Genomic DNA, 23,761 nt, shown 5'->3' on the forward strand with positions numbered 1-23,761 from the left:
CATTTCTTCAGCCCACTGCCATAAACTACTGCCCAGAACAAAGCTCTCTCTCAAATCCAATCTCAAACAAAATGAAAAAGTGAAAATCACAAATGAGAAAGTGGACCACAACCAATCCTATGGGTCCCATTCCCACAAGATCTGTAAGTTATTTTGCTTCATCAAGTAAACCTGAACTATGGGGAAGGTATTATCTCCTCTCTCATTGCTGAATAAGAAAGTGTTAATAAAAATAAGATCTCCTTCCAGGGACATAGGAGTGTCAATGTTAACCACTGATTTGGCTGAAATACACTTCTTGATCTTAAAAAGTGATTACCAGATAAAATATAAACAGCTGATATGTTATTGTTTAAATAAATGAGGACCTAGACTGTCACATATCTGGTGGAATTACTGTTGCTAAACTATGATAACTATAAATAGTAATTATTTACTGTAATGGTAACACCTAGAAGTTCTTTGTGCTCATCTGAGTTTTCTCTCAGACATGTAACAGCCCAAGTAACCAGGAAGGCAACAAAAACCTTTATGTCATCTATACTTCTGCACAAAGCACTTAGCTGCAGAGGCTCTCAGAGTTGAAAGAACTTTTAGCTAGGGATAATCTTATTTTTGTTTCAAAATTTAGGACATTTATTGCACTTTCTCATGCTACCTGTTAAAAGCTTTGTAATTTCTGTCTTTAAATCTCTGCATGTGTTTTTCTTCTCCTGTTCATACAAAGCCTTTAATAGCTTTGTATGGAGCCCCACCTGCTAAGCCTCCCCAGGAACACTGTGATAGCTGTAACTCATATTATGAAGCTTTTCCTTCAAACAAAAATCTGGAAAAAAAAAAAAAACAAACAAAACCCTGAAGCACTTATATAGCAAACATTTATAAATGCTGGAATTGAGCCACTGGATGTGAAATTGTGACTTAAAAGGACTAAGCAAATAATCAAGTAAGGTTCTTTGCAGTTAGAAAATTCTCTGTCATATAATGGTGGCCTTAAGCAATTCTTGCAATCAAGAGCAAGCAACTGTCTGTATCCATACTGTGCTATTGTTGAGATACAACCTAGGCAAGCCCATACAACTGCTTCAGTGGAACTACATGCAAAGGCAGCTAGAATTAAAAAATCAGTTTCACACAATGAAAGTCTGTTTTAATGAAAACAATGGAATTAATTTTACAATGGTTTTTAAATTGGTGTAACTCAATGAACTGAATTTCAGTCAGCAGAGAAATTAACAAGAGAGCGTGCAGAATTGGTGCAAATATTCCCTCATGCCACATGATAACAGTGACATACTAATAATAGCATATTGTTGATGATGTTCCTAGAGTCTTTGGGACTACTGAAACAGTTTCATATTGTTGAAAAGATGTACTTAGAATTCTTAATTCAACTGCAAAGAGGAATTCTTATTAATAAAGCTGGGTTTTAATTATTCAGCAGAGATTTTAGAAAGTTAGGTTGCAGTGAAAAATTCGTGATGACTTTTCAGGTTGGTACCTCTTTCTTGTCAGGTTTACCCTGATGTGATTTCATAAGTGTGCATATGGTACACAATGAGACATTAATGAACTTGACAAGCTGCACTATATTAAAAGTAAGCCTCTGACATGTATCACAGTATCACAGTATCACAGTATGCTAGAGATTGGAAGGGACCTCAAAAGATCATCTAGTCCAATCCCCCTGCCAGAGCAGAAACACCTAGATAATGTTACACAGGAATGTGTCCAGGTGGGTTTTGAATGTCTCCAGAGTAGACTCCACAACCTCCCTGGGCAGCCTGTTCCAGTGTTCTGTCACCCTCACTGAGAAGAAGTTTCTTCTCAAGTTTAAGTGGAACCTCTTGTGTTCCAGTTTGTACCCATTACCCCTTGTCCTATCGTTTGCCACTGTATATGTATACACACCTTGCAAGACATGCATATTTCTCTAACTCCTTCAACTTTCCCACTGCAATATTGTAACATAAATCTATTGCTACTATACCTGGAAAACACTCATTTTGCAAGTCTCAATAATTTGTTTATGTCTAAGTAGAGAATCCTTCCTTTGCGGACTCCTGCAAAGATCAGTCCTGAAAGCTCTGTTTCTCTTCTCTCCGAGGTCATCACCTTACTTCTTCCTAAGAACTGAACCTGAGGTCAGTCACCTATAATCTTAACAACCACACCAGCTTCAGTGGTGCTTAACTTTAACAACGTTAGCATATCTCCTTCTCCTTTGTCCCTGCTATTGAAGTTAAGTTCTCATCTTACAAAACCAAAGCCTGAGATGTGCCCAAACAAAGCATCCCTTTCATTATTTACACCTTCTCTCTCCTTTTTCTCAACTTCTTCCATATTTCATAATTCCAGCACTAATCTGGTTCTTCTGCTTGTGCATCTCATCTGTTTAGAAACTGCCAGCTGATTCCTGAAACATGTTCTATATATTAAAATTTCCTTGGCAGACACCCAGAGTGTGGGTTGGTTTCTCACTTGGGTTTTTTTTTCCCCCAAAACTGTGAGGGGAACAGCTTACTCAGACCCAAACCTAGCAATGGAAAGTTTAGCAGATTTTGTCCCTTTTCAAAGATACCTCCACGCAGAAGTCCAACTCTGTTCAGTAGTTGCTATGACTGATGTCTGACCTGTGATAGTCCTGGCCAAAGCGATTTAGGTGCTAGAAGCTAGTCACTTCATTTCATTCCTTCCAAATGTAAAGTGGAAGAGCAGAGACTTTGGAAATATGCCCCACACACATCTTCACCAAATACATCATCTTGACTTCCATCTGTTTTCAATTCAACTACATCTCTTTCTGCCCTAAACCCAAGCTCTCCAGTCCTACAGATGTACAGACTGTAATCCACCCTCTAACACACTGAATGATGCTCCCGTCACACACACACACACACACACACACACACACAACCCAGGCATATATGATCAGCATTTGTACAGCAAAAAAAAAAAAACACCTTTGAACACTTTTCTTACTTATTAATACTATGTCTATAACTTGCACATACTTACCTTGATTTATCTAGGGCAAGGCAATTCAGATGGAACTGAACAGCTAACATAAACACAGAAGAAAAAGTATATAGTGGGAAAAATCAAGTTTTACCTTCATATAGGTTAAAAAAAAAAATCACAATTTTGCTTAAATAAAAATATGCATAACTGTTTTTTAGAGACACATGGGAAGTGTCAAATGACCTGTTTGGATATAGTTATCAACACAGACAGAATAGGTATTAAGGCTCAATAAACAGGCATAAAGAAATTGCTTGGGGAATCAAAAATGTGTAGGTTTCCTTCACTTCAACCTACTCCGTTTCTCAACATAGCTTGCTAAACCTTAATTATTTATTTAAGTAACAGTCTACAGTAAGGTTCTTACATGTGGGACATCATTCCAAAGTGTTCTAAGTGAAGTTCCTAGAAACTGAAAAACATGTTGGAGCAATCCTAGGTGCTACAGGTAGGGCAGGGAAGAGATTCAAAGCATGCCTGCAGAGAAGGACTTGGGGGTGTTGGTTGATGAGAAAATGAACATGAGCTGGCAGTGTGCGCTTGCAGCCCAGAAAGCCAACCATATCCTGGGCTGCATCAAAAGGAGTGCGACCAGCAGGTCGAAGGAGGTGATCCTGGCCCTCTACTCTGCTCTTGTGAGACCTCACCTGGAGTATTGTGTGCAGTTCTGGTGTCCTCAACATAAAAAGGACATGGAACTGTTGGAACAAGTCCAGAGGAGGGCCACGAGGATGATCAGGGGATTGGAGCACCTCCCGTATGAAGACAGGCTGAGGAAGTTGGGGCTGTTCAGCCTGGAGAAGACAAGGCTGCGTGGAGACCTCATAGCAGCCTTCCAGTATCTGAAGGGGGCCTATAGGGATGCTGGGGAGGGACTCTTCATTAGGTACTGTAGTGATAGGACAAGGGGCAACGGGTTAAAACTTAAACAGGGGAAGTTTAGGTTGGATACAAGAAGGAAATTCTTTCCTGTGAGGGTGGTGAGGCACTGGAATAGGCTGCCCAGGGAGGCTGTGAATACTCCATCCCTGGTAGTGTTCAAGACCAGGTTGGACGAGGCCTTGGGTGATATGATTTAGCATAAGGTGTCCCTGCCCACAGCAGGGGGGTTGGAACTAGATGATCTTAAGGTCCTTTCCAACCCTAACGATTCTATGATTCTATGATTCTATGTTGGTCAAGACCTCGACTAGCCGAACAATTATTCCAACTTTATTTTGAATTTTATATCTTGATTTTTATTTTGAGGATCTATTGAAAAAAATAACCAAGCAAAAACAAAAACAACAAACAAACACTGAAATATTTATTGCTCTGGCCTTTATTTTGGTCAAGATTATTTTTTAAAAATTAATTTAAATAAACAGGTTGCTTAATTTAAAATTCCTAAACACTAGCTGCATATTGGAAATAAACATAAATAAATATGAAAATATAAATATATATAAAATATATATACTTTATAAAAGGTAAGAATTGTTTAATGAAGCACCTGTTAAAATATTTTTTTCTTACAACTATGTTTAGTATAGCTGCATCTGTTTTGATATTGCTGCACATTTTACTACATGAAAAAGTAGGTGTCACCGTACTTATAAGCATAGCAAATCTTATTTCTTCACACATTCATTACATATGACATTCAATATTTTTCTTACTCAAATAATGCCTATCTTCAGGTTTTTCTGCAGGTCATCATCAACCCCATCCTGCTTATTTCGTTTGGAGTAATTCCCAAAGGGTTACTTCAAAGAATTTCAAAGATTCAGTATCATTAAAGGTTGCCAGCTATGCATAAAAGTGACCCTTTCTTGCACTATAATCTGCTCAAAGAACCTCCAAACACTCACTGGAAGTTTTATATAAAAGTCAACAATATTCTTCTATGTTATATGGTGCCTTTTAGGAACTTAAACCCCTTTGCTTTAAATGTTGACTGTACCTAAGCATAGGGCCTGTTTTTAAAACAATTTCTATATTTATTCACATGGACCATCCACTTTCTAATGGGTGATTGCATAGAATCTTTAGGAATGCATTTAGAAATATAAGAAAGAAATACAGCACATGAAAGAAAGAAGGTGGTAGTGGCCTCATACTACCTACACCATACTGTGTATCATCACTAACTGTCTGACAAATCACAGTTTGACAAACACTGTTTTGTTCAACTATAAATGTAGGTATTTATAGACTAACAGATATGTTTAGTGTCATAAACATCCCCTTTGGTTGGAAAAATTAAATTAGATTCACTGTTTAATATTAGGTGGCTGGTTTTTCTTTTTCTTTTATTCTTTCTTGAATTACAAAGCTAATGAGGCATACAAAATGATTTTAAATTAATTTTAGAAAGGATGTAAGACTTGCTTTATAGGAAGGTTATTGATTTTCAACAGGAATCTAAATATGTCACATAGTAATAACAGCATTAAATGTTTTGTATCAGGGCAAGAACGCAAGCAACTTGCTGACTTGTATGATTCACAAATATAGAAAATATATATAAATCCAAATGCTGTATCTAAAGCTTGAGATACACTGTAAGTAGGTCCCAGTGATCTCAGCAAGGAGATATGCTTGTGCATACACAAGCTCCTCTCACAGTTCTGATATAACTACACTGACTCTAAGTTCAAGGTCATCTCAAATAGCCACATTAGGTCTGACCAAAAAATGTGTTTGAATTTTGAATTCAGTGGTATTAGGATCAGGACACAGATAAAGAGGCAAAGATGAGGATGCTTGTGTTCTTTGTCACACCAAATCCAAACTGCCTATGGAAAGCATTTCAGCTGAAAGAGATTCCTGCAAACAGCAGCTGACAAGCCACAGATTTTTCTTGTATCCAAAGAAGTACATCTTGACTTCCCAAGCATTACAGGAAACACCGAATTCTTTATCTAGCTAAGAGAAATGGAGCATCTTTAATTCTCCAGGATCACAGCCTGCACTTGTGGTGGGTAGATATAACCTTTCCAGAGAAGTGCACCACACAATCCATTTCAAAATTTTTAAAGCATTAGAGGGTTCACGCCAGAGCTCCCTAAAGTTTCTGTTTTGAGTTGTACTGGCCTGACGTAGAACAGAGTTCTTAAACCGAAAACTAGAAATCTACTACTTTGACTACCTAAAATTACAAGACAAGGAAGACAGAGAAGCTGTTTTCACAGTTACTTCCTAGAGCAGCTTCCCCACAACTATTTAACTACATTACTTTGTCCAACTGATATTGTGTACCAGGAGGAGTTTTCCTTCGTGACCTTCCTTATGCAGCTGAGGTTTAACAAGCACTCTGTTGGCTTGACAGGCTGTGCAATGTGGCTTTCATCCTCTTGTGGACAGCAACAGCTCTGCCTTAGAAATTCAAGGCTACCAAATGCAAAAGGCGAACATAAGGCGTTAAAAAGTTTGCTGCAACCTCATAGATGTGTTCTTCAGGCTGTTCACAGCTGTGCTCATTTTCTACCTGCCAAGGCTTTTGCAATTCATACATGGATCTTAATTTCAGAGTGCTCATTTAAGCCCTCTGGTACCACAGGATTTTGGGAATGATCATTGGGAGTGCTTTTCAATATCTACCTTTTTTCAGCTTCAAATACATCTTGGCAAATAAATTACTTGACCTATTGGATTAAAATAAGTAAAAAACGCACTGCTAAGCTCTGTACTAACAAAATTCATGGTCAAATTTCTGTTAAAATTTCAATCCCTTTCTCAGCCAGAGCCAGCAAACTACTTACCATTTCCTTGCCCTTGGAATATAAACCTATTAATTGAAAGTTTCACACTTTTGCTCCATTATTTAAAAGGCCTTTACAGTCTTGCTATTGGAAACATTACTATAGTGGAGTTGCTTATTCTCCTATTAACCACTAATCAATCATTAAACATGAGAAATGAGTTAACCTCAGTCAGTTTTTTGAGCAGGCAAATATCCCTATTTTTATGCCCTAGTCATCTTACTCTTTTTGTCAGGAAAATAAAAGATAGTTTGATGACAGAACAATTTGTTGAGGCACAGCTTCAATATTCTAAAACTTCAGCCTCAGTTCTCCTCAGAACTGACCATTCCTTTCAAAGGGGACAGCAGAGATAGCAGCACACCCCTACCTCAGCCACGGAAGTTCAACATCCACCATATCAATGCAAGCGTTCCCGTTACCTGGCATTTTAAGCACCTATCTCAGCCACGGACAAGGTATGTATCAATCCTGACACTTTTGTTATGGGGACAATGCCCTTCAGGAAAGGTGGGAGATTAAGTGGACATGCCAGCAGTGCTAATGCCTTGAGCTGCCGCATCTCAGCTGAGCCTGAAAATGGACGTGAAATGCATCAGCCTGTGGCAGGGAACTTGTACTGTCCTTCTCCACTCTTACTTATCTGCAAACGAGCATCTGAATGAATCCTGAAAAAATCTAAGAAGATGGACCCCAAGTTACCCAAAAGGTCAAACCAGACTTGTGTTCCTGTGAAGTACAGAATGTGGCTAGATTCTTAAATGTAGTATGGATTGTAAATTCCTGGGAGCTGGGGCTCTGATTCTTCCCAATTATGTTTTATTCCCAGTGCTGAATAACAGTACTTAAGGAAATACAGATCCTTTAAAGTATTTTTTATGTGAGATAAGTTCTTTTCATCTTGACTCACTTTAAACCAAAAACAAGCCATGACAAACAAACTAACAAACAAACAAACAAAAATCACTCACAAAGTTAGCCTAATACACCCACAATTAGCTTAATGCATTTTACATTTTTACAACTAAGCTTCTTCCCCCTAATCCTGAGGCTACTTTTTGTTCTTTGGGGAAATTCCAGTGGAGACTTCCTTTTATTTTTTACTTTTGCAGATATTGTTTTTTCTTTTAAAAAATTGCCTGGTTTTCATGAAAGCTTAGATATCAATGCCAAACTCTTAAAGGGACTTGCTTGTATCCCTGTAATTTATCTAGAAAATTTTAAAATGAAACACAGCAAGAAAAATCTTATTTCAAAACTGAGTGCCTTCCTTTGTGTTTTTTTTTCCCTCTTACTATCATGGCTGAATTTATTCATATTACTATGATTAAATCAAAAATTTTGCCTTAAACTTATGTCAGACCAAGTTCTGGCACTTCAAAACTTAAGTAAACTAAAAAGCACTGCCTCTAAGTGTCCCTAAACCATTTGTTAAAATTACATGTTTAATATCAATATAAAAAGTCACTGAGCTCAGAAAGTCAGATAAAAAGAAAAAAAGTTAGAAGCAATAATATAGGGTAAGACACTGTAAAACATGAACTGAGACAAGAGGCTCAGAAGACATTAAAGCCTCTTTAAAAATGTAAATCTTTTTGAAATGTTTTGGATTTGCACATTAAAGTCAGGGATATCACTGTTCTCCCAAACGTCAAAAAGGATATTAAATAAGAACAATACATACCTATTATGTAGATGGTGTCTACCCCGAAAATCAGAACCAGCAGTAAAAGCTATACATTGTTTTCACTGTTTGCACATAAAAAGCCTATTTCCATTTTTGTGAGGACTAAGGAAGAAATAGGGATCAAAGTGTAACTGCCCAGAAATGATATGAATCTACATACACAGCCAACAACATACAGGAATGATCTCTATCCCACCTAAAAGAGTCATAGCGTGGCTACCAAACGGTCCAGCAGAAAAGACTGTTTTCAACTTCTCTAGCAGTTGGGAGCAGGGGACTAATAAACAGGTGAAGTCAGCAGTTTGGTGAACAAAATCCTGCCCATTTTTAAAATCGTAATTTCTCCCTTGGAAATACAATAGCAGGTGCAAGCCAACAACTGACTACATGCATGAGGTTCAGAAAGAAGACAATTAGTGTGTATTAATATGCAATCACAGTGTGATAGTTACGTCACTTGCCTGAGCAGGGTCTAGACCTCTACAGAGAGAATTTTGTCTGCTAATCTAATGTCAGTCTGACATTTCCTTGCAAAAGGAATTAAGTATAATTATCCTGAAGAACATAACAAAATATACTGTCTGCAAGACACTTTGGGGTGTGATTCTGAAACAGATGACAGAAACAGTGGTATCAGTAAAAATCATTGTTCTCATCATAGTCATCAATTTGCAACAAAACAAAACAAAAAATAAAAAGGAAGAAGAAACTGTGTAGCTGCAGAAGGCACAAAAAGTGCCTGAGATACATGACCCAATGGTGGTCTCATGGAGCAATCTCGAAGCCTCTGGACCAGCTCTAAGAGTATGAACTGGTCCACTTGTGCCCAGTGTTGAGACTCTACATCTCAGCAGTTAATGGGGAAAAAAAACAACAAACAAACCAACTTATTTAACAAAGAAAAAGGGAAATTGAATCTGCATAACTTTATGCCAATGAGGCCTAGTTTGGTTAGCAAGTAGCTGGTTACTGATGGACATTGCTGTCTCAGACAAGTACAAACAGGCTAGGGTAGCCTAGCAACCTCATGCAAAAATTATTCTCAGAAAGGGGATTCTCACTGCAACATTGCCACAGATGCACTATCAATTGCAAGCTGAATCGTATCTGTCATTTCAAGGAGGCTAGATCTCCCCTCTCCCGCCTGAGCTAAATCCCTGTGTTTGAGCAGGTATTGTCATACATACACATCAAGAAATCCTCTTCCATCACAGAACTAAATACAAGTAAGATAAAAATAAAAGTCTAGGGGCAAACTTTACCATGCTAGGGATACAGGAAATAGTGCTATTTGTATATGTCTGTTGCAGTTGGAATCCCAGCTAAACAGAAGGCAAGAAAAATCCACACAACATCTTGTATACTACTGACTGTAATGTATGTCCTTGTTGCCTGGATACCTCTAGTGAATTACCGAGCAAGGGTACGAGTCTTTTTCCTGGTAAGTATTAAATAAAAAAATCCCAACCTCCTACTCTGTAACAGGCAGAAGATGCACAGGGAGGCTTCCTGCGGCTGTGCCAGCTGAATGCCAGAAAGAGACAGATCAAGCCTTGAGAATTTTAAATCTTGTGGGTTGCCATGCCATGTTATGAAGTAAATCTCATACAATTCATCACCCAAGTTGCAGAAAAATAGTTCGAGAACTCAAAATAATGAATTCTGTCATTTCCAATAGAAGTGTGAAGGGAGAATTATGAATGAACCTTTTAAAAACACGTATGTGGAGGGAGATTGCCCTTCTACAAAATGAAAGCAGCAGGCTTCTATTTAAACGGCCCAATCCTGAAAGCGAGACCTTTCATTTTCAATTAACTTAAATTGACAATTGAGAAAGGTTTGAAAATGTTGTTGGAGCCCTTCAGTTTGATAGATTTCAGCTCTGACATTACACACTGCATTCTGACCTGATTTTCAGGGGGTGCTGTTTTAAAGTTGAGGATTTGAAATGAAAAATATTTGACTCAATCAAAGCTGTTGCAAGACATTCAAATGCCTTAATCGTTAGAAATGTGTTTCCATGTTTTTTCATCATGATACGTTATATAATGCATCATTCATTAAGATACATTAGAACCCAAGAGCCATGCCTTCCCACAACATTATTTTGTGTTGCAGTGATACTTTCACTGAGAAATTAAATTTTATTAGAACACATTACCATGTACAACAGGTAACTACCACAGAAATAAAGATTTTCTTTATATTCTAAAGCAGTCTACATTACTAGTCTACATTACCAGAATTATTTAATATTACGTACTCTGTGCCAACAGGAGTCAACATAGGCAAACCAAACTAATTTTCACGCTTTATATTCGCTTTTAAAGACACAAACGAAAGACTTTAAAACAGCTGACCTACTTCCTTAAATAAAAAATGAGAAGAAAAAAATCAGAGAAAATTTCAAAAATCGCAAGCAAGAGATGAACCCTGAAATCACTGAGGAGTAAGACAGAGAGAGATCCCCGCACTGAAAGAGTCCGTTTATCAATTAATATATATAAACTACATTGCCCCTGCTACTTAACAGATATAAAAGCACAATCTGCTCAGCTCAGAACCCCATTATACCATATATGCCACCAATATACCGTATTAAATCAGTTGTGATTATTGTTGTTGTAATGCTCAATTCCCAAATAAACAAAAGCAATCAGACAAAAGTTGTTTTTTAACGTCACATGGGTTACCACACTACTAGTTTTGATTTCTACTTTTTCCCAGAAAGTCTCTTTCAATTAGTGACCTGCTAAGAAGAATCAGTATTTTCTAAAGTAATGTCTTGTTTCTAGTAGCCAGTGGAAATTGATGTGCATGATGCAGATTTCTACATAACACCGATGACATGTGCTGGACACCATTTTTCCACCCCAGACGAAAAAAAAAGCTTGAAGAGACAATATGATCAGTCTCTTGTAGTATTAAGTCCATACGCACAATATAAATTCTGCCACAAAGTTTGAAGCAGAAGCTGTGTCAACCACATGGATCGAGTTCTGTTCTTGCACTACCATAGCTGTTTGGTAAAGTCTGTGGAATCAAACAGGACTTGATTCAGAGACTCAAATTTGACCAAGCAATACTAGGCTATGCCTCGAGGAACGGGTGTAGCAAAGATGTGTTTATAGTAGAACACTTTTGTTAGGAAGCTGGCCTGGAGAGGATTTAATGCGCAAATTAGCAATAAACTTCAACTGGCCATCCAAGGAACTGGCTATTATAGCCAGGCCACAGGAATTCCATTTTCCTCGTTGTACCTCCTGTATTCCTCTCTGGTGGGATGCAGGACAGAGGGCAGTGGTAACTCCAAGCCACCTGAAGCTTTCCCCAATACACTGCCTAAGAGTACTTAAAATAGCTGTCCTGTAAATGCAAACTGGACCTCTGAAATGCTCTAGTTCCACACTACTGCTACTAAGGATAAAATTTTGAAATAGAGATATTCCCCTAGTCATATGAGAGAAGCTGCCAAGAAAGTTATGATTCGTATTAAGGAAACACAAAATCTGTGTTTATTGGAAATAGGTCTAAATGTGTAAGCTACTAAAATTAAACAGTAACACCATGAACAAATGTAACAGCATATTTATTTATTTATTTATTTATTTAAAATATGTGTATGAAGTGAGCCTTAGGCAGCCTGGTGCACTTCAATATGAAGAGAAGGTCAGGGAGATGAGTGCTGGGCAATGGAAATTGTGCTTTTAAAATTCTTTTTTCCTGTCAGTGCTTCAAAGACTGGAAGATAACGAGAAGTGTGAACTGTGTGACTACTGAGCATTTTATCCCTTTTTCCCTTATCATATGACTAGAAAAAAAAAAGGAAAAGAATGAAATTACTAAAATATTGTTCATAACATCTGAAAATCACCTGCATGTATATAAATGTTTTATAAGCCTCCTACCTAAGTTGTAAGAACTTCTGTTCTTAAGGAATATGGGGAATTACATAGCACTTTATAGTTTTCTTTAGCACTTAAGCAACTTGGGGACTTTGACAGCTGTGTAGCATAGTCAGTCTTGTACACTAACTCAGTTAACAAAGATGGTACTACAAAGTACCCTACTGTCCTTGATAAAAAATCACAGTAAATAAATGAATGTGCAGCACTGTACAAGAAAAGGCCTACATAAAGGAAGGTCCAATTTAACACAGCCATAGTTTACTATGGAACAGTATTCATTGTTGCAAATGTGAAAACTGGCTTTGAATAGTGTTATTGTTGCAACCTCCTGTCCACTTCCCAAAATGCTTGACTGTACCTTCTATTTCAGTGTACAGGAACAGATGTTCGACTCGCAGGTGCGAGTGACATCTGAAAGCTGGCCTTCATCAAAGGTACCCTGTAAACAGTGCACCTGCAACAATGCAAAAAAACACTGGAAACACTGCTGTGTCCACCTGCAAACCCCATCCTTTGCTTGCTTTCCCCCTTTCATGTTAAGACATTTTCTCCCTGATAATTATATAATTATGTATATAATAAGTATTTCAGGATTCTCTATCAAGGCATCCAGCACCAGCCAAGCGCTATTACTACAGGCAGCCCTTCAATAACAAATCTGCACAGTTCATTCTTAGGGCGAAGAAATAAATCAGGGAGGCAAAACTAAAAAAGACATTAGAAAATCCTCCTAAACCCGGTGCAAAGTCGTGATTTCAGCCTCCAACGAGTCACAAATGACAGAGCACAGACCCAGCCTGCACCGCAACCGGTCCTCGAGCCACGGGCCGGGGCCGGGGCCGGGGCCGGGGCCGTGGCGGCTCGCACGGGCGCAGTAGCGCGCACCAGAGCAGCGCGCAGCGGAACTGTGCTGCGCTGGGCGGCCGCGTCCGGGACACGCACCCGTGACCCCCGCCCCGGGGCCTGCGCCCAAAGTGGTGCGTTTCTTCTGGAGCGCCGCGGGCGCTGACAACAGGGGCACGTGACCAGGAGTATTGGGGAGGGAAAAAGTATATATTATATATACATTAAAAAGTAAAATATGTATAACATGAAATGTCCCCAGGGCGGCTCCTGAACGCTTTCCCACGGGCAGGGTCAACTTTCCCCACATTGCACGCTTGCCCCCTCCGGCGCGGCGGGCTGCGCAGGGTGCGCGGGGCGGTGTCACTTGGCGGCCGCCGGCGCCTCCAGTTCCCGGGAACTTACCGGCGGGGCCGCCCCGTCCCTCGGCCTCCGGCGGCGCGGTTGCGGCTCAGGGAGACGGCATCCCCCGGGCTTCCTGCCTCCCCGCACCCCCCGGCTCCCCTCGGGCGTCCCGGCGCTGGGCTGCGTGACTTGTTTGGTGCGGCTGGCACCGTCTTTACCATATGCTGTAGAGGGAAGGAGGAGGAGAGATCGTGTGTATGTGGAGAGCGGGGAGGGGGGAATTAACTTTGCTCAATGGCGACAGTGCAGCAGCCTCAGCCCAAGCATCAGATCGATTTACTAAACAAACTGAAACGTGGGTGGGGATGTTAACCAGTAACCAGCAGCCTCAATGAAAACTGAAAGCCGCTCCTGCCGACACCGACTGGCCCTGCAAGCAGCTCGAGTCCCGCCGAGAGGCGGGACAGGCTCTCCCGGCCCGGCCAAGCTCAACCCGCCCCCTCTAGCCTGCGGCTGGCAGAGCCCACGGTGTCGCGTAGGGGCTTTGCCCCGCAGGCCCAGTGCCCCGACTCCAAAGCAGCGCCCCCGGCTGCCGGGATGCCGAGCTGCCGGTTCATGGGCCTCCCGCACCGGGCTACCCCTGCCCCGCTGTTTCCCCGGGGGAAGGGAAATACCCCCCAGGGCCGCCCTGCGCTGCCCCCGGGGGGGCAAAACCAGCCGCCCCGCAGGGGCCCCAGCTAATCGTGACCCCCGGCCGTCCTCAGCTGTCCTCAGCTCTCCGCCCTGTTCGGTAGCCACAGATTTACACCCAGACCTCAAGGATGTCGCTCCCTTCGCTGCACTGAAGCTGTTGGGAGGAGGGGGAGCGCCCCTATTTTAGTTAGGCGCCCGGTGGTATAGAGAAACAGGACCAAATACGGGGATCGCTGCAAACTCTGGGCTCCCTGAGCTGAAGACAATTCGTCGGTCTCTTAGGGAAGGTCGTGACACAAGGAAGTATTCATAAAATAGTAATTGTCACTGTCCTCCGATATTGAACATTCACAGACTCGAAACAATAATTAACGCCTCGCCTATGGTATCACCAGCTTACACCCACGGAGGCATTAGGAAGGAAGAAAATAATTCAAGGCACTGAAGGTGTGGTGTTGTCACTCCAAATATAATCCCGGGGGGGCCTTCTCGGAGGCGTGAGAGCAGGCTATTTGGAAGAAGTTCCCATGTAAGAACGCCTAAAGAAAGTCCCTGTGAAAAGGAAATGCCTCGCGTGGGTGCGTGAACGTGCCTGGCTCCATGGCACGCCCGTGGCAGTGATTTAACGACACTCTCACAGGAGAGCTCTACACAGGAAGGAAATTGAAAGAAAAAAAAAATATGAAAAATGTTCCCTTTCTCCAGTCTCTGAACGCGGCCGGTGACTGACTGGTTTCCCCAGTGTGGAGATCAGCGAATTTCCTCTACTTTCGTACCGGTGGTACCTCTCCATGTTGCAGTATCTCGTTAAGCTGGCCAATTCCTCATTGCCAGAGTTTGCCAATGGAAACTCTGGATCCAGTTCCTAGGTGGTTTCGATTGTCATTTGGAAGGAACAAAGGGAAATTTTCTTCACAATTCCCCCTCCCCCCCCCCCCCCCCCCCCCTACGAACCATTAATAACCACTGGAAATAACTGCCCAGATAGCCACAGGGAAGGTGTAAATATAACCAAAGCCCTCCAGTGTTATTTCAAAGGTGTTTTTAAAAGACCAGTAAAAGTCGCGAGGAATACTTCTTCCTGAGGAGTTCTTGCCCATCTCCCGCCGCAGATAAAATACTGCAGGCAAGGGCAGCGCTGACAGTGAAATAAACGTTACTGCTGCTGGCTACAGCGCGCCTCGGAGCAATCCGCAGGCGCAAATACCCGCTGTAAAAAGCGACCGTCACTTACACGGGGGCTGGTTTTTACCCCTCTTCTGAGCATCTCGGCCATATGCCGTGGGCTAATAACCAGTTTTCTTGGGTGACTACAGAGAACTGGTGAGAGTTTATTTGCTGTTTTAATTAGAATAAAGTTAGCATGCTAAAGCCATGTGGTCATCTGCATCCACTGTATTTCCACACTTGAGTCTGGAGGGGGGCCGCCCAGTATTCCAATCACCTCAAGCGTATAGAAACGTTATTATTATTATTTCTGTGGGAAAGGTACTGCTTCGTGCCAAAAGCAAATAGCTTGCAGAATAGTAAATGGAATTTCTTTCATGTGCGAGAATATTTGAGCCTATTTCTCATCACATAAGGCCACATTTGATTTAACCTTAATGTAACTAGTGGTTTTCATTTCGACTTCGGCGTTTCTTAAATGGTTTTTATGAAGTGGTTGCCTCTTTTAGTTATCAACGTTTTTGAGGTAGAGTGGGGGGCAGCATAGAGTCCCCTGACGGTCACCTCGCTGCCACTACTACCTCTGAAGCAGCATTTTCACGTGTCACCTCCACGATGAAATCATGCGACAGCCCGAAGAGCTGTGAATTGCCCGGGCGCCCGTCCCCGGGGGTCCCTCCTTCTTCCCCCAGGGTTGGGGGCTCCCGCCCCATCCAGTCCTGCTCCCCCCCTTCATCCGCTGAGGGTGGAGCACCAAGGCACTGGGGCAGCGGCGGGGACCTTCTGCCCAGGATTCCTGAAATCACTGGCTGGGCCATCAGGGAGAGGAGATGCCCTTTTTGCTTAGCACACTTCTCTCTAACTACGTCCCGGAAGGCAGGGCTAGGAGAGAGGACTGAAGTTAGGGGCAGAAACCTAGGTTGCCTTCTGCAGGGGAGGTAACGAATATTTCCAGGCGTTAACCTCAAGGGGGAAGTTCCAGGCAGTTCAGTTTCTGTGTCAATTTGGAGAAGCCCCTTTAAGCACCTGGCTGCTTCTGGCTGTGGCCGCAGCCCCTTAGTCCCCGCGGGCGCCCAGTGCGGTACGCTCCCGCAGCGCAACGCTCTGCCACCTCTGCCCGGGTCTGCCCTTCACCGACCTGCTCCAACCAGCGTTTGTCCTCCCTCGCCCGACAGATTATTCGGAGAGAGAAGGGGACCTGCCGGGGCTGACCTTGTTGGCGGCGGGGCCGGGGCGGGCAGCCGCTCATCGCGGCAATCCGCCCGGACTCCGCTCGCTTCATTCCGGTATCATTAACCCGCCGGTGAAGCAACTGTTTGTGTGCCCTCCCTCCCTTTCTCGCTCTTCCTCCCCTGGGCTGCTTTTTCCCTGTTACTGATCCATCTCTTGTAAATCATTTATGGGGAACCAGGCACTTGTCTCCTAGCAGGAGCTTCTCTTGAAAAACTTTCCCATCTTCAGGCAAGCGCGTTTTCTTTGTTAACACGACTGATAAAGGACCCCGACGTGCCTTCAAAAAGCATCTAAACGGCCGCCGCGAACCATAGTCACTTAGGGTCATGGGCTGCTTCTGGCTTTAAAAGCACAATACAGGAAACGATCAGGACCAAACCGGTTTAAAGAAACAGCTAGTTTCATGTGGTTACCTGAAACCGTACATGGGAAACGCGGTCTAATTTTACAGGTTCTGGCAGGGAGAGTTAGAGCTGGCTTCTGCAGAGCCCTTTCCCCTCCCCCTGATCAGACAGCACCTGGCATTCTGGTACTAACTAATGTCTCCGTGTTTCCTTGCTTCGAAAAACAGGGTCAGAGAGAAAGTGCGTTTTTCAAAAGAAAATGAGAAGCTATAAACACCTTTAAACTCCGAATCCTGAGATTACACCGGCACCACTCGGCTAGGAACCGATTTCAAGAGCTGAAATATTAAGAGACTCTGCTTTCTTTAGAGATTCTCTGGCTAAACTCTTAATTGCCAGGATTTCGTGAAAGATTTTCAGACTTTACGATCATTTATGATCCGTGCAATAAAAACTCGCTGATATGGGCAGACTGGTTCAAGGTGTAATGCAAAGATGTATTAGGTGCCCTTGGCAACTATCTGTGGGTGCTGTTTGTATTCTCCGAACACGCCCTTCACTGCAATGAACATTTCTGTAAACCGCGGGTTGGGTTGTTCATTTCCAGAGCTCTGAAGGTTCACACAAAAGAGCTATAGATTTCAGGCAGAGGAATCAACTGCTTAGAAACTAACTGTAGTCGCCCGAAGAGTTCAAATGCAAGTGAGATAATTACCCTTGACGAAAAGTAAACTTCGAGGGAAATCTATGCCTTTCCCCCTCATAAATTAAAAGCCCGCGAGAGAGCAGATTTGAGTATTCAGAGCTGCAGTGCTCTCCTGACCCCCGTCAAGGCGGAGATTACATTACTGTCCGCCACTGCAGAAGGCGGAGAGGTACCCCTCGAATTGGAAGACCCCTCAGAGGGTATTGACGCTCCTCCAATGATATTCTATTTAGAAGTCTCACAAGCCAGCACCCCAGGCATTTTAAAGATTATCCCCCTAAAGATCTTTGAAGATTATGCTAATGACTGCAGATTACAAGAGTTTACTGCGAGAGCGAAGAAACAAAACCAGCCTCGTGGCGGTCGCCCATGGTAATTTTCCGCCTCTCTTTTAAAATGATTTGCGGCGCCCTCCCCGCGGCCGTTCCCCTCATTAGCGGTGGAGTGAGGAGGGAGGCGAGGGGGGGCTCCCGTTGCCCCTCTGTGTCTGACGGTATGAAGGGGGGCTGCGCTTTTGAGGAGGCGGGGGGGGGAGCGCCGGGACGGACAGGGCAGCGGCGGCTGCAGCGGGGCGCGGGCGGCGTGGGAGACCCAGCCGTGCCACCTAGCGGCGCCGAACCGCCCTATCCACCGCTGCTGCGCTGCTGCCCGCAGACCCCTGCTGCTGCCCGCAGACTCCCCACGGCTGCCCGCAGACTCCCCGCGGCTGCCCGCCTCCTGCTGCTGCTGCCCTCGGCCCCCGCCGCCTCCGCCACCGCGGACGAGCGCAGCAGAACTGCAGCGTGCCCGCAGCTGGAGCGAAGCGGAGCTGCAGCCCTAGCCGGGAGCGGCTGCCTGTAAGCGAGAAACAGCAAAGTCGTGCCGCCTGCCGAAGTGTTCCACACGAGGCCTCCAATGTATTGCAGAGGAAAAGGAAATGATCGGCAGCCGAAAGACTTCATGCTTCCCGAATACTTCCTTCATGCCCACGCACCCATCTTGACCCTTTTACCCCACAAATGTTCATCATGTAGATAGACTGCTAAATAAAGTATAAGAACCCAGTCTCCGTCCTGTTTGTTCCACCTAACCCATGCCAGTGATACTGTTAACTTCTTCCCCGGAAAAAGCACATTTTCCGATCATGCAAATTATGGGTGGGGACACGTCATCATCAAGGACATTGTCATTAACGTAACGGTAGTGAGCATGTGGAGGTGCAAATCATGCTTCGCTGTGTTTGTTTTTCTGATTAAAAATCCTGCCAGGCTAAAGCTGAAATAAGGGCTCAGAAGCACAAACACAGTTACTGATACAATGAGAATATAATGAAAATGATTCTCCAGATGAAAACAGTAAGTGCACATTTGGAGACACTATTTTGATCTTGTTTAATGCAGGCCATGTTCATGGTATGCTTTATGCAAACTGCTATTATTTTCCTCCCAAAATACAGTCAAGATGCATGCATGAACAAAAGATAAAATGAAAAATACTTCGTAGCTATTGTGAGAACTTCAATATACCATATCTAAAAGCAGTGGTCATAGCAGATCAACGTTGTAAAGATTTGTTGCTTGGTCTGTGCTTGGGAAGTGTATAGTTCTATCATTATTTTATGTCATTCACATGATTTAGAATGTACCTCATGCTAATTTATAAAAGTGATCAGAAGGTTTCTATGCATGGCAATTTCCGTGGATACAAATCTGCTAGTCTACATGCTCTGTTCAGTATGGGCTATTCTGAAATGATCCTTACTCAAGTGGAGACATCTCCCTTTATTTCTGGGCATGCACTAGTGGCCTTAGACTGCATCCCAGGTCTTGGGAGATACCTTGGGAACTGTAGCGTAGGTAAACAGAGAACATTGCTGCTGGAAGAGATTTGAACAATATGAGTACACAGCAAAACTGCAACAGGTTGGAACAGAGATTAACAGCTCATGCATCTGATACACGAAGTAGATTTAGTTAGGGATGATTGAATTCAAAATGTAGGCGGGGCAAAAGAAGATCTTTTACTGATAAGTGGGCATAATTCACGCTGTGCACACTGATAAACAGAGTGTATACATTGATACTGACAGTGTAAACATGGCATATGAAAATCATCTTTTGCTGAGAATTGGGGATAATCCAGTCTCCATGACATCAGTTGATGAAAATTTCCTCAGTATTTTCAGCTGGGCTCTGTGGATAGCAAGCACCCTAGAAGTCTAATGAACCATTTAACAAATTCCATTTGTCTGGGTTAATAATAATGTCGTAAAATAAGTGGTCTGTCTGGGCTATTTTTATGCTCACATAGAAACAAAGAAGATGAGACAGTTCAACTCTGCTTAAGTGTTAAAGTGTACCAGCTATTTTTATAGCCCCTCAGAATGCCTTGTGCTTGGCACTGAATTAAAAAAACTACAGAACAGCTTAGGAGCACATTTTGGGTGCTAAATTGTTTAAAAGAATGTTTTTTAACTTATTCCAGTTTTAGATCACCACCTTTTTGATGGAGGTGCAGACTCATGTCAATGTTTGTAGTTTTATTTACTTTTCTTAGTTACCTCTTAAATTCTTCTTCATCCGTCCATACCATGGCAATTCACAGATCAGCAGCTGGGCAGTGCTGTTTTTGGAAAATGCAAGCCAACTCCTCCTGGCTGGTTTCAGTGGAACTGGGTGCATTTTAGTTGCTCCAACACAGTCAGCTCATGGCTCGGATGTCTAGTGCAGAAGAAGGCCTGAGTGCTGGCCACAGCAAATGAGGCCAAAGGGCTTGACAGGGGCGAGTGCTGAAGAGCCATGACAGTTCCACCTTTGCTCCAAGGACTTCTTCCTAGGTTATCCACTGTCTAGCTGAAAGCTGCCACCAACCGTATCACAATGATCCAGCTTAACTTTAATTATGTTGACTTGTTTGCTTTTTAATCAGATGATTCTAATAGTACTGGGTAGGTATGCAGTTACAATAGTGTTTGGGGTTCAGTGGTGGCAGTCGTTTTTCTTGGTGGCTGGTGCAGTGCTGTGGTTTTGACTTTCAGCCTGGGAACAGCGCTGATAACACCAATGTTTTTAGTTGCTGCTCAGTAGTGTGTACTCTGACCAAGGACTTTCTGAGTCTTATGCTCTGCCAGGGAGGAGGAGAAGCCAGGAGGAAGCAGACACAGGACACCTGACCCAAACTAGCCAAAGAGGTATTCCATACCACAGCATGTCATGCCCAGTATATAAACTGGGGGCAATTACCCAAAAGGGGTAAATCACTGCTCAGTCAGGCTGTTTATTGGTCTGCAGGTGATGAGCATTTTTATTCTTTTCCCTTGTTATTTCGCTTATTATTATTGGTAGCAGTAGTGTTATACCTTAGTTACTGGACTGTTCTTATCTCAACCCGTGGGAGTTACATTCTTTCGATTCTCCTCCCTGTGCCTCTGGGAGCTGGGGTGGAGGAAGGGAAGGGGGAGTGAGAGAGCGACTATGTGGTTCTGAATTACTGACTGGACTTAAACCATGACAGACAGGAGATCTAAGAATATGGAATCTTATAAGGAAGAAGTTCTTTACTGTAAGGGTGGCGAGGCACTGGTATGGGTTGCCCAAGGGAATTGTGAATGCTCCATCCCTGGCAGTGTTAAAGCCAGGTTGGACAGAGCCTTGGGTACCATGGTTTAGTATGAGGTGTCCCTACCCATGGCAAGGGGGCTGGAACTAGATGATCTTAAGGTCCTTTCCAACCCTAACTATTCTATGATTCTAAGAGGGGATATTACCTTCAAAATACAGATCAAAAGAGGACTGGAAGATTGCAGCAGAAGGTGAGTAGTTGTGTTTTGGGTTAATGTCCTGGGTTCTGAGTTGCTGGCTGGGCTTAAACTATGACAGTTAATTACAGTATTGGAGTTCCTGAAGGTATAACTTTAATCATAAAGTCATCATAGAATCATAGAATGGTTTAGGTTGAAAGGGACCTTCTAGTCATGATCATCTAGTTCCAGACCCATACCATGGGCAGGAACACCTTCTGCCAGACCAGGTTGCTCAAAGCACCATCCAACTTGGCCTTGCCTGTTTTTGAGGAACCCACAACTTCTCTGGGCAACCTGTTCCAGTGCCTCACCGCCCTCACTAGAGTAAAGAATTTTTCTAAATCATCTGTGAGAGGGAGAGCTGCTGTCTATCTTCAAGTTCTGAAGTGACCAAATTCAGGAGTAGGCTGTTTTACATGTACCTCAGCCTTCTATGTACTCATATAATTACCAAAGTTAGTAAGAATGCAGCTACAGCTGTGATTCTTTTATATTCCCCATACTCTGTACACAGCACAGCAACATTCAGATCAAACCCTATGTTAATATTTATACTAATAAGTATTTTTTTATTTCTATAGTAATAAAAAAAAGAATGTCATTTTAGTAAGTTTTTCTTAATACTGCTATTGAACATAGCTATAGATCCAGAACTCCACATTTACATTTTCAGTAAGAACTGTGTGATACAATGCAGTCTCCCTTACGTCTAACCTAAAACCTAATTACAGTATGGGCATTCTTATATTCTAGATGATGAACCTAAATTTGTGATTTATTTAATTTTTTTTCATGAAACTAAAAGCTTAATAAAGAATGTGTAAACGCAAACATCACTTATCATTGCTGAGAGACAATATATTTACCTGTAAAATAATTTGTAAACTTCAGTGACTGAGCCCAGGAAAAATGTTGAGGTCACAATAAAAAAAACCCACACCCCATAAATCACATCACACTATATAAATAAATAATTCCTAGCTTTCAGTGTATTTTCTCATACTGATTCATGCAAACAAGCATTTTCTCTCAAGGAATGGGAGAGATAGATGCACATTTTTGCCAGCTTGACAGCAGGATGTTTTACTGAAGTGCTCAGATTGTTTTTTGCTAGAAAGTTTCTATGTGCAGTTTGATAGCATGCTAACATGAGTGAATTTGCAAGTGTCCACCTTTCCCTGAGAGAAGGAAACAAAAAGACCATTTAAATCAGGATGATGTATTGGTTAGAAGAAATTGAATGCATCAAACTTATCACAAAATAGCTGGTTTAAGAGTTATTGGTTTGCCTCTGTAATAAAAAAGATGTAAACCAAAAGAGGCATGCTGGGAACATGAAAATGGATACATTGAAAGGAAATTCTCTCCCTAGTGTGGAATACAGTGGATTCTCTGAAATGATGTCCTTGGGGAACAGCTGCTTCTTTGTTGTCTATGCTACCGTCATCATGGAACAGCTGATTTGTCGTTGAGGGATGATCTCTGTATATGTTTATACATTTGTTTAGCTGCATTACTTCCTCTGCTTTATCAGTAGACTTACTGTGTGATATTTTGCCAAGTTTTTAGGCTTTTTTCTGTTCTAGTTCCTGATTCATGTATGGTATAATGAGATGTTTCTCGCACTGGGACAAAGAGAAGTTCTGGGGAGAAGGCCATACTCACGCAATAAACAAAAGAGGCCCCAGACTCACTGAAGAGGAAGCTGCATGCTCCACACAGGTCTAGCACACGTGTGTAAGTAGACCCAAGATACATTTTTCAGGTGCTTGATAGAAACCATGCGCACAAGAACCTACTTTTCCAGGACCTGTGTTTCATCTGAACTATTGGTGTGCACCAGATCCATATTTTGTCACTGCATTTGAACCTCAGGGTGTGAGATTTGTACTATGAGGTGAATTTCAGACTTGCTTCTCTTCTGGAGCATCGCTGCTGTATACCCTTCATCATACTATACTGTATGAAACAGGGAAGGGTATTCAGAAACATGAATCTCGAATGAGCCCTAGGGCTGCAGAAAATTTCAGATGAAGCTTCTTGAGAAATCTTGCTCTCAAAAAGTCTCTTAAACTGACTTGTGAATGAAGAAAAGTGACCAAACCATTACCAGGCTGGAAAAAGAAGCAATAGAACAGCTATTTACATGTTTTAGAGTTACTGTCAGAGTTCAAACAGATAAATTTACACCAATTCAGCTATATCCATGTTTCATGTTACTTTTGGAAACTCAAATATATGTGAAGTAAAACACTTGCTGAAATACTTTTATGCAGCCCTCTTCTGGACC

The 23,761-nt window shown here is 42.4% G+C and overlaps 1 protein-coding gene and 1 long non-coding RNA gene across 4 annotated transcripts in view; both read right to left on the reverse strand.

The window, feature by feature from the left end:
* HNF4G (hepatocyte nuclear factor 4 gamma) overlaps positions 1–13,870 on the reverse strand; it is a 62,097-nt gene extending 48,227 nt beyond the window's left edge. For 2 of the 3 annotated variants that reach the window (XM_061448262.1, XM_061448257.1), the window contains exon 1: positions 13,608–13,870. The gene's annotated coding sequence lies outside the window, so the exon portion shown is untranslated. Of the gene's footprint in view, positions 1–13,510 lie in introns of all 3 variants that reach the window. The other variant, XM_061448260.1, reaches the window with a different exon arrangement.
* Positions 13,871–14,544: 674 nt separating this feature from the next.
* On the reverse strand, positions 14,545–15,151 carry LOC133266331 (uncharacterized). Its single transcript, XR_009742329.1, has 2 exons — positions 15,017–15,151; positions 14,545–14,887 (listed from the first exon to the last, which is right to left on the reverse strand). It is a non-coding gene; the product is annotated as an uncharacterized LOC133266331 (long non-coding RNA).
* Positions 15,152–23,761: the final 8,610 nt, after the last annotated feature.

The sequence above is a fragment of the Pezoporus flaviventris genome, unplaced genomic scaffold (assembly GCF_033815535.1).
Source record: "Pezoporus flaviventris isolate CSIRO_AGI_PZ_B2104156 unplaced genomic scaffold, CSIRO_AGI_Pfla_v1 ptg000007l, whole genome shotgun sequence".
NCBI classification, from domain to species: Eukaryota; Metazoa; Chordata; class Aves; order Psittaciformes; family Psittacidae; genus Pezoporus; species Pezoporus flaviventris.